The 11898-nt window shown below is 37.8% G+C and overlaps 1 long non-coding RNA gene across 2 annotated transcripts; it reads right to left on the reverse strand.

The window, feature by feature from the left end:
• On the reverse strand, positions 1418 to 4827 carry LOC109834470. Of its 2 annotated transcripts, none has more exons than XR_002245583.1 (2): positions 4525 to 4827; positions 1418 to 1654 (listed from the first exon to the last, which is right to left on the reverse strand). It is a non-coding gene; the product is annotated as an uncharacterized LOC109834470 (long non-coding RNA). The 2 variants fall into 2 exon arrangements; XR_002245582.1 differs by lacking the exon at positions 4525 to 4827 and adding an exon at positions 3580 to 3921.

The raw sequence follows: 11898 nt of genomic DNA on the forward strand, positions 1-11898 counted from the left end.
ACAATGGATAATCTTTCTTCATATGTCGTGGCTTATTACATTTGAAACAAAGTAAGTTATTTGAATTTGAATTTTTTGATTTAAACTTACCTTGTTTAATAAAAACTTTTGAAACTTGCATGTAAACATGCTTATTTCTTTATCATCATCCGAATCTTCTTTATCGGAGGTAGTATTGAATGCAAGCACTTTCTTGTTCTTTATTTTATGCTCATTCTATATATCTTCAATTTGAACTTCATAAGCTATGAGGTTACCAATTAGATTTTCTACCGTAAGACTTGATAAGTTGTTTGCTTCCTCTTTTGCGGTAACTTTCTTTTCCCATTGCAGAGTAAGTGAATGAAATATTTTTCGCATCATCTCCACTTGAGTGTATACTTTTCCATGACCCATGAGAGAATTGGTGATATCGGTAAACCTTGTAAACATCTCTCTATGGTCTCGTTTTCCTTCATTCTAAACAATTCGAATTTGTGTACAAGAACAAAAAATTTTGATTCTTTAACCTTACTTGTGCCTTCATGAGTTACCTCGAGTGTGTGCCAAATGTCATATGCAGATATGACCATTGACACCCTGTTGAACTCATTCTTGTCAAGAGCACAGAGCAAGGTGTTCATTGCTTTAGAATCCAAATTTGCGTTGTTTCTTTGAGATGTAGTCCATTCCATGAAAGGAGTAGTTGGCTTCTCGTATTTTATTTCCACAATGTTCCAAAGTTCATAGCTAATTGATTGGACATAGATTTTTATCTGATACTACCGATAATTATAATTTAGTCCATCAAATATTGGTGGACGATTTGTAGAATGTCATTCCTTAAATTTTGAGTTTGAGTCGGAAGTTGATGTCATTTCATCAACCTTTCTCTAATACCAAATGTAGGATCTGATCTAATCACACATAAACACTAAAAGAGGGTGAATAGTATTTCTTTAAAAATTTATGCAAAGAATATTATAATTTGCAAAAAAGATAGCATAATAGTAGAAAATCACAATCACAAGCACATAATTTTATACTGGTTCCACCTCCCAAGTGTACATCATGTCCCCAAGTAAATTTCACTTGAGAGTTCCACTATAATTTTGAAAAACTTACAAAACCAAACAGCAAACCTGACTAATTTGCAAGTCCCTACAAATTGCACATGATCTCTTCACCAAGAGATTACACCTCTCACAACCGTGAGAACACTTGTCTTGTTACAACTTAATTCCTATAAGCCTTAAGTATATTGTGATGTGTAGCAGTAGCTTAGGAACATTTTGAATCTCTAAAAATGTCACGCCCCGGGTCCAAAACGTGATAATTTGGAGCGTGAGTTAGTCGGCAATGCAACCATAGGTTACATTCACGCCTCTGGATCATCCTGTATACAGGTATATTACCAAAAGAACTACTACATAGAACATGTAACTAAAATAGCAAAGGAACTAAATAGATAAAGAAAACTCTGAAAAGACAAATTTCTCTTACATGTCTACAACTCTTCAAAGTAGGAAAGAGGAAAATACATCTTAGTCTGAAGTACCACAAGTGATTACAAGAAAGACTCAATAACTGAAGCTGAGAGAGAGAAGAGATCACTGTCGCTGGTCTTAATCCTTAAAGTACTCTTGGTCCTGTGAAGAAAGAACAATTCCCAAGTCTGGGGCATGCAAACCCCAGGGGAGTCAGAAAACTCCCAGCAAGCATGTAAAATGAAGAAATTATGTACGTGTAAGTATAAGTGGTAGATATAAAGAAAAGATAAATTCTAAATTTTCAGTGATAAAAGAAAATGCCTATCTTATAAACCAAAATACGATGAAAACTCAATTAAAGATGATAAAGGAAAGTTTCTAAACTTGGATGTCAATTACATGCTAAAGGAAGTTTCTAAACATGACAACTCAATTAAAGAACTTTCTAAACATAGATATCAAATAAGGTCTACCATAAAGCATACTTCTTATACCCTATACTAAAATGAGGTAAGATTTAGAAACCCACAATATGAGAGATGAGTACGTCGAGGGAATAATCCAAACAAGGAAACCCTCGTATATACCATATATCTCAAACTGTAAATCTCTAAATATTAACTCCTAAAATTCTATACACTACAATATCAAATATACAACATCCACACTTCATCCAGGTCCATACCGTGCATGCCAAATCTATCACAAAGCATAAAAACACATTATTCTTATTTTTACATGTTATTTGAATTAGAGAAGAATATTTTCATGTATATAAATCGGTTCCCCGTAACCCGTCCCGGGAACACGGCTTCAAGTCAGGAATTGGCTCTTTGGCCCATGTACATATAACTCAGGATATCAGGAATACGCATATACCCGTTTATATACATGTTATATTCTCCGTCTAATTCCCCTTTATAAATCCCATGTTTATCGATTAAATTTTTAAGTGACTGTGCATGAAATGTTGTGCACTAACCATAGTGTTACCATGAAACGACTTCTGTAAAACCATGAAAATAACCGTGATCCAGAACATGTCCAATCAAGAAAGGTGCAACGTCTAGTCGATGCTATAATAGTAATAGCCAAGGAAATCTCATATCGGGATATCGATATCGAGAGCATAGCCATGCTATGAAAACACGCTTATAAATCATATTTTAACAGGAGTCGTCTTCATGCACGGTCTCTCCTATTGGATAATAACTAGGTGATCAAGCAATAATATTCCATAAAGTCATGCATGTCAACACAGTATCAAGCAAGATAAACACTATATGTATAAATCGGGTTTTTAATCTAATCATGACATTTCAGGTGATTTCCATTGTCAAATATCAAATCAAATTGAAGCTTAGCTTGGACAACACAGAGGACGTGGTAGGAATAATTTACCAAAGAACATGGTCACTATAAAGCTGAAGAAAGGGAGAGCACATGTAGACAACCCTAAACAATTCATAATAAACTTTTTCTTTTCTTTTCTTTTCTTTTTGACAATGCTTACATAATGTGTTAAGATTTTTGTTAAGGCACCGGTCACTAGGACCCAGCATCTACGGACAGTAAATACATATTATTAGAGCCATTATGACAAAATAGAAACATTACTATACTAAACCCATTTCATCGCAACTGTAAACCACTCGCTAAACTATTAATACTACCATTTGTGGACTCTGATATATTTCCACTTGAACTGATCTTACGATGTAAACTAATTACTTGACACTATATTATATTAATTAACAATAACAACTAATATCGAATTATACAATTTTGAGTATTCACCTGCTTAATAACCGTGTACTTTATAAAAAGTGCGTAGAAAGATATTTAAGTAAAGAGAAATGCTTAAACGCTAGAGCCTGTTTGGTTAATTTTGACCCTACAAACACGATTCACAATAACTATGGCACATGAAAAACTAATGTTGACCGCCTTTGCCATGCCAAAGGACCATGACTACCAAACTACTGCACAATCAAAGATTCAAAAGCATTACTAAAGGACTGCAGTTCCATGTCCTGCCATATATTAGGATGCACATACTTCCAATTTCTACTTTTAACTTAATTCACTTTGATCCTAAAATAATTCATACCTCGAGATAATAGTACCACTCACATAAGCAACCTGAACATATTCATCTCTAGTGGCAATGTTAGGCCAGTCAAAGTGAATTCTCAAAAGTAAGGACAGAGACTAAGAGGAAAACAGTCAAAAGTTGGAGGAATTGCATATTTTGTATGACCATACTAGCTAACTTGCCAGTTGCAGTAATCTTAACACATCAACAATCTAGACAAGGGAATACTAAATCTCACAGATTAGGAACTTTCGTCTCCCATTAGCCAAAGAAACAAATCTAGCCTCAATATTTTCTACGACAAAATGCTAGAAATTTTGATAAGTGATCATGAAAAAAAATAAAAGAATTGAAGGATAAGAAATGCTTGCCGTCGAGGGGGTGATGGCGCTGTTTGGGGATAAAGACAACGAGCGGCGGAGGACAGCAGCGACGGGTCTGCAGGTGGCAGTGCTGAAGAAGGACTTGGAAGCGAATCTGGATGTGGATTTGGTTGCGGGAGGTGTGGTCGAAAGCAGTGGACGAGGCGGCTGATGCGAGAGTTAGGGCTACGTTTATTTTCGTCTCGAGTCGCAAAAGCAAAAAAGGAGAGAGAGAAGCGGAGGGTTTTACTTAATGCCCTATTTGGATGGAGGGTAGAGAGGGGGAGGGGAAGAGAAATGCATCTTTCACCTTGTTTGGGAGTTTTTGTAAGGAGGGTAGAGAAGAGGAAGGAAGGGGAACGGAGGGTAAAACCCCCCCCCCCCCCCCCCCCCCCGATTCGGGCGGTAGAGGAGGGTAGGGGGAATCGTCGGAGTGCAGTAAATTTGTAATTCCCATCTTGCCCTTCGTAAACAAGATCGCCGTGTCGACAACATTTCCACATAAATAAAATTTCCGGATAGAAAAGTTTTAAAAAAAGGTAAAATTTTGGGGGATCGAAACCAGGTGAGGGTGGTCGAGAGAGGGGAGAAGGGGTACGTTAAGCTTACGAAGCAGTGGCGGAGCACCAGCATCGCCCTGCGGCCCCGGGAACTCGAGCGAGCTCGGTGAATGAAAAGCGCAGGTGGCAGCAGCAATTCGGCGGTGTTGTTGTTTCTTGGAGAATGGATTGGGCCGGGCCAACTAGGAGTATTGTCAGATTCGAAAGTGAAAATTTCCTACCTTTTAACTTGTTTTTTGAGTAAGAAATGGCCTAGTTTAGTACATTACTACCACGTAGAAAACGACAAAGTGAGAGAGTGAGATGAGATTGATCAAATGAGCTAGTCGATAGTTATTTATTTAATATGGTAATCGGTATCGTTCGTCCTAAATTGTATGCCACATGTTCTATGTGCATAAAAATTTGTATAATTTTAATTTCTCTAATCAATAATTATAACAACTATTTATTTAATATTGTATTCCCATCTTGCCTCGTGTCGGCGTGTCGGATGGCCGTGTCGGATCCGTGTCCGTGCTACATAGCGTAAGAGGATTGATTTTGTAGGATCTTTATTTTATTTAGTTGCATTTGCAGATGAACCATTTCAAATAGACATGAATGCAGTAAATCTGTCTTTTTTATGGTTTATTACTTATGAAGAGAGTATTTTCCATTTGCGAATTATTACAGCGATATTCATCGGTGTGTTTTATCAATTTGAGTTGTGTGTATTGATTTGATAAGATCACGTGCTATTAGTATAAGGTCATTTGTGTAAATTTACATATATTTTCTTCCCTTCCCTTCCCTTCGTTATTACTCCCAAACAAGTTATATTAATTTCACCTTCATTCACCTTACTCAACTCCCAAACAACATATTACAATTCCCCTCCCTTCCCTTCCCTTCCCTTCCCTTCCCCTTGTTTATCTTCCCTTCCCTTCCCCTAGTGAACTCCCAAACATACCAGAAGAGAGGAGAGAGAGAAAGAGAGGGGTGTGGCGGCTGTGTAAAAAGAGGGGAAGACAGAGAGAAAGAGAGGTATATATATACTCTGGGTAGGTTAGGGTTAAAAGGATTAATTAATAATAAAATAAATAAATAGGGTAAAATAGAAATAATTAGGGAAAATCCTTGTAAAAATTAACAATGATAATAATAACAACAACAATAATAAAACAATTATTTATTTGAAAGTTTTTACCATAACTATTTAATTTATAATTATCAAAATCATTAATAAATATAAAAATTAGATTTTTAAATCATAGAAAATTCTAGAAGACCGAGAAAATACAAATACTCTTTTAAAAATAATAATTGAATATTTTAAAATACTAGAAAAATTTATTTATTTATTTATTTTTACTAGTATTAAAATTTTATGGTCCTTACAAAAAATTGACTAATTTGATTGTATATTGAATGAAGATCAAAGGCTAACTCAGAGAATGCTTTTTCTCAACACTTAGTGAAAATCTGGAAATTTTTACTCTTGGAAAATGCACAAAACTTAAACCTTGTAGATAGGAATGAGTGAGTCAATTTTCTGAACCTGTAGCCTATTTATAGCCCTTGAAAAGATAATTTTTCAAACCCTAAAAACATGCTCATAACGGCTATAAATAGTCACTTTTTCAAAAATTAAAATGTCAGAAAACTGTTTTAGTAGTCGACTAATAGTCATTATAGTCGACTACTCTGAGTTAAAACAACTTCAGTAAACTCATTATTTTTCTCAGTAGTCTACTGCTATAGTCATTAGTCGACTACTCTGTAAAGTAAAAAACTAGAATTCAAAATTCGAAGCTGAGTAGTTGACTATACTGTGTAGTAGTCGACTATACTGTAAACAATAGAAAGTTAGAATTCTGAATTGACTTTTAGTAGTCGACTATATAGTCTAGTAGTCGACTGCACTATAACTTTACAGAAACTGAGATTTTGCCTAAGTGCTAAGTAGTCGACTATAAAAGTCATTAGTCGACTAGACTGTAATTTGACAGAAGCTTATATTTTTTATCTAAACTTCAGTAGTCGACTACCAGTAGTCATTGGTCGACTACTAAGTGGTGAAAACTAAGATGAATAGATATTTTTAGACTTATTGATAAATTATAATCTCTAATGGTTAACAATGGAGATTTTTATTGTTAACCAACACACTAAGCATGTGTTAGTATGTTTTAATCACTATGTATGTGTATGTGTGAGTGATCAAGGCTTGTACAAAATTTTAATGTAAAGAAAATATAAAATGTACATTGATTTATAAGCTCTTCATCTTTTTTACTTTATGATACCTTGAACTCATTTTGTACTTGTTCATATTTGATGTTGAAAGCTGCAATGATATGTTAGTGCCCAATAATATTCACAGTAATATAATTAATGAATAAATTGTTATCATCAAAATTATATCTTGGGGACATGATATCAAATAGAGAATGATGAGAGATGATATGTCTTGGGTTTGGCACATATTTCTTCATATTTGAGACATAGGACGTCATGAATCTTTGCCAAGTCTGATGGCAAAGCTAGGCGATAAGTAATAAGTCTAATCCTCTCCAAGATCTTGAATGGACAAATATATCTCGAATAGAGTATGTCTTTCTTTCCACCTCTTGATGCCTTTGGTTAGTGCGGTCTTCAGATATGATCACGGACTTGAAACTCTAGGTTGTTGCATTAACGAGCTACGTAGCTCTTCTGCCTACTTTGTACAATTCTCATAAGCTTTTAGATGATTTAGATCTTCGTCATTTCCTAATTAGGTCGGGTCTAAGTAGCTAACGACAGATGATTTCTACCCAATAGATAGGGGATTTGCATCGTCTACCACATAAAGATACATAATGCACTATGCCAATACTGGAACAAAAACTATTGTTGTAGGTTAACTCTACTAGTGGCAAATATGTAGCCCAATTGCTTCCAAAATCCAATGTTGAAGCTCTTAGCATATCCTCAAGGGTCTGTATCGTTCTCTCTGATTGTACATTACTCTAAAGATGTGTTAAGATGCTAAATTTCATTCTAATTCCCAAAGCTCTATGTAAACTCTTCTAGAATCTTGAAATAAAATAGGGGTCTCGATCCGATACAACAGACACAGGAACTTTGTGGAAATTCACGATCTCTTTGATTTAAAGATTGGTCAAATTTCTTCATAGTATGCAGCATTTTCTAGGCCATGAAATGTATTGACTTGGTTAGGTGATTAACTACCACCCAAATAGCATCTTCTGCTCTTCTTGAGCGAGGTAGACTGGTGATGAAATCCTTAGTAATATGGTCCCACTTCTATTCTGAGATAGGAAAAGATTGAAACAACCCTAAGGTTTCTGGGGTTCAATCTTCACATGTTAGCATGTTATGCACTTTGATACAAATTAGCGGTATGCACCTTGATGTAACTCCATCAAAAGTTATGTCCAAGATACTAGTAGATATTGGTGCTTCACAAATGAAGAGTGTAAGAGGTTTGGTGATCTTCTCTCAATATTTGCTCCTTGAGCTCCTCATTATTGTGTATGCAAAGGTAATTTACCTATGTTAACAACACCGTTATGAATCTGAATGTTTGAATATTTACCTTACTCCCCTTCTTCTTTATCTCACTCAACTCTTTGTCTTTCTTCTGTTGTTCCTTAATTTGATGCAATAGACTAGGCTTATTTGACAAATCTTTACACCTAAATGATGCATTTTAACTTCAATGGACACCCTTTCTATCTCTCCAATTAATTTGGCTTATTTAATAACTATACATGCTGATATGGCATGTTTCTTTCAACCGAGTCCATCTTGCCACCAAGTTGGCTTTACGTAGGTTGTAAAGGATGTTTAGATCATACTCCTTAAATAACTCTAACCATCTCCTTCATCTCATGTTGATGTCCTTCTGAGTAAAGATGTACTTCAGACTCTCGTGATCTGTATAGATGTCACATGTTACTCTATAAATAGTGTCTCTAGATCTTCAAAGAAAAAAATCATAGTAGCACGTTGTAGATCATGAGTTGGGTTGTTCTTTTCATGTGTTCTCAATTGCTTAGAGGTATAAGCTACCACCATCTCATTTTGCATCAAAACACAACTCAGACCTTAGGAAGATGCATTATTAGATATCACGAAGTTATCTAAACATATAGTGATAGTGAAAATGGGAGCAGTTACTAGCCTCTTCTTCATCTCTTGAAAATGATCTCGCGTTTCTTACTCCACACAAACTTGGCACTCTTACGAGTCAAATAAGTCAAATATACCGCTAATTAAGAAAAATCTTTGATAAATCTTCTATAAGCCCCGGCTAATCCCAAACTCTGAATCTCTATTACCGAGTTAGAACATGGTAAATTCAAAATAGCTTCAACTTTCATTAGGTCTACAAATATCCTATCTCTAGTGATCATGTTCGGAAGACTCACTCAAACTAAAATTCACACTTCATGAAATTTGGCATACAATTGCTTCTCTCTTAAAGTCTACAATACAATTCTTAGATGTTCTTCATGCTTTTATACCATCAGCATAGTGGTTGCCCATCATATTTTTAAAGGGATGTTGCTCTACTATGAGATTCTGTACCACCCCATTGCTATCAACATACTTTATCTATAGATGGAGTGTCAAGGTAATGACTATGTAGGCAATAAAAATTGGCTTTATACAAGAGAGCTCAAACCTCTTCCATTAGACCTTGCCGGCATGCTCAAAGTAAGCAGAAGGCCAAGCAAAGCTCACCTACAAGCCAAAGCTCGCTAACGCGCTTTGCTCGCCTACAAGCCAAAGCTCGCCTGCATTGCTTATCCAGCATAAGTCAAGCTCACCTGTATTCAAAAGGCCAAGTAGAGCTCGCCTGCAAGCTAAGTCTCAACAACAAGTAGAGCTCGCCTGCAAGCTAGATCTCGGCAACAAGCAGAGCTCGCCCGCAAGCCAAAGCTTGACTTGCCAGCAAAAGTCAATCTCGTCTACATTCAAGAGCCCAAGTTGACTTCGCCTATTTGCTTGACTTGCCAGCATGAGTCAAGCTTGCCTAATTATCGAGCTCGCCAACATGAGCTCGACATCGCCTAAACGCTTTGCTCACTCGTACGAGCTAAGCCTACCTGTAGTGAGTTCACCCACACGAACTCAGCTTGTCAATGAATGCCAGCTCACACGTTCGAGGGGCCCGCCAACCAACGACACCTGATCGCCAAGTATTCCTGTAAGCTCACTTGAATGTTCAAGTAGCTCTCAAGCTCACCTGCAAGCTTGTCAGCCGTGCCTAAATAGCGCAAGAGGCTACTTGCTTATAGGAGTGCGCCCACCCACTTCCCACGTCTTGGGTAATGATGCATGGCTCCCATCACCCCTATAGTGGTCACATCCCATAGCTATAAGGGGAGTATGCTACTCTTTACTCCTATCAGTGGTCACATCCCACAAATCAAGGGATGTCCCATGTCATCCCTTGCCTATTTATAGGACCCCTTTGCCAACATGAAAATGGTTCAGTTCAAGCCGGCTGGCAATATTTCTCAAAAGGGTTGAGCATATTAAGACTCTTCAAACAGAGGTCTTCATAGGCTTGCTTGGTAGAACTTTCCTAGCTTTTTGCTTGGATTATTAAAGTAGACTCAATCTGAACTCTCAGATTGGAGAGTCTTGGTTTTGTGCAAACGTTTGCATATTAGCCTTCTCTAAGCATTCGACCTTGATACTCATCAAGCTCGGGTTTTTATTAAACTCAATCACACCAGAGCTCCTACTACATACTAAAGCTCAACTGCAACTTCAATCGGATCATCCAAGGGAAGCAAACTCGATGCAAGCATTCGAGAAAGGCATCCTATCTCTACCAAAGAACTCACGTTACACAAGGAGAGTCTTCTCTCTGCTTCTATTGTAATTTGATTCTTTATTTGTAATAAGTCATTCTTATCACACAAATCTCCATTGAGAACCAATTTTTACGCCCTACAGAAGATGGCGACCATAGTAGGAGAAACTATTTCTTCAGCTGAAATGGTGGTGGCGCACTTCGACAAAGTTGCGGAGGGGCGACAGTCAAGTCCCTTATGATTGAATTCGACCAAGCTAAGTATGAATAGTACTTATCTTCTTCTTCTTCCTCTAGCAGCAAAGCAACCCGCTGATACCGCAGATTTGTGCGTGTGGCCCACCCCCAAGTAGCCAAGGCAACCATGCCCAAGAGCTCTATCTGAGCTACAACAGGGGGTTCTATCTCCCTCAAGCCAATCAAAGCCGAGCCAGAGGCCAAGAAAGCTAGCCGAGTGACTGCTTGTTGGGTTTCTAAGAAATCCGCACAACCCTCTACACAAGACGAGATAACTATTTGTATCGGTGCAGACCACGTATTCGTCATCAACATGAACGCTTCTCTCTCTAGAAGAGCCCAACGGCAGTGATGACAAGCTCCCGCCCGCCAAGAAGCCCAAGCCTTCGCTTCTTATGATGACCTGAATTATTATTCAGGCCTGAAGAGAGCCAAATAGGAACGTAAAGTTCCTAGTTTTAGTGGACCATGTTCAGGCGAGCTCATCTATTCAGGCAGGCTTCGTTCTATTGATGAAGTTCCCAAAACTGGCGAACTTTGCATTTCAAGCGAGCCTAACATTTTAGGCGAGCCTCACTCTAGCAGCAAAGTTCCCCATTTGGGCAAACCTAGCAAGACATACGAGCCCCCTAAATTGGGAGGGCTTCACTCTTTGAGCCATCTTCCCAGATCAGGCGAGTTACCCAAATCAAGCGAGCTCCATGATTCAGGTGAGATCCACACACCAAGCGAGCTTCGTGTCACAAACAGAACCCACCACACTGGCGAATCCTAGAAAGCTCACCTAAAAACATGCCTTGGCCAAAAAGGCAAAGCCTGTACAATTCAAGTGAGCTCGCAAGATGACTGAAGCTCACTAGAACATGAGACCTTGCCCGTCATGGTAGGCTCGCCTGAACTCAACACTTGGAGAATTTTCCAAGTGTTCCCACAATTATCCTAACACCAGTGTAGGTATTAAAAATTACCTATAGGTTCCTACATGCAACTCGAGATAGAAAGAAGATGGTGAATGTGATTATTTGAGTCGAGGAGGATTATTTGACACCGACAAGCGCATGAAGCAAATTGACGAAGCATATGAATCAACACGGCGATGGAATAACAAAAAGATGATCCGATCGGGAGTTACATCTCACTCATGAAAGACAAAGCACCACTCATGTCTCATCCACTCCATATATGATTCACCTATGGGAGGTTGTAGATCTCTTCTCTGACTTTTTTATATACTTTGAATCGCGTCATTCTGAGATCGAACTGGGAAATTACAGGAAAAACAGTCAAGGTGCGCAAAATGACATCTCGGTTGTAACCGAGACACATGTCGTGTCTCGGCCAAAACCGAGACATATGTCGT

The sequence above is a fragment of the Asparagus officinalis genome, chromosome 3 (assembly GCF_001876935.1).
Source record: "Asparagus officinalis chromosome 3, Aspof.V1, whole genome shotgun sequence".
NCBI lineage: Eukaryota > Viridiplantae > Streptophyta > Magnoliopsida > Asparagales > Asparagaceae > Asparagus > Asparagus officinalis.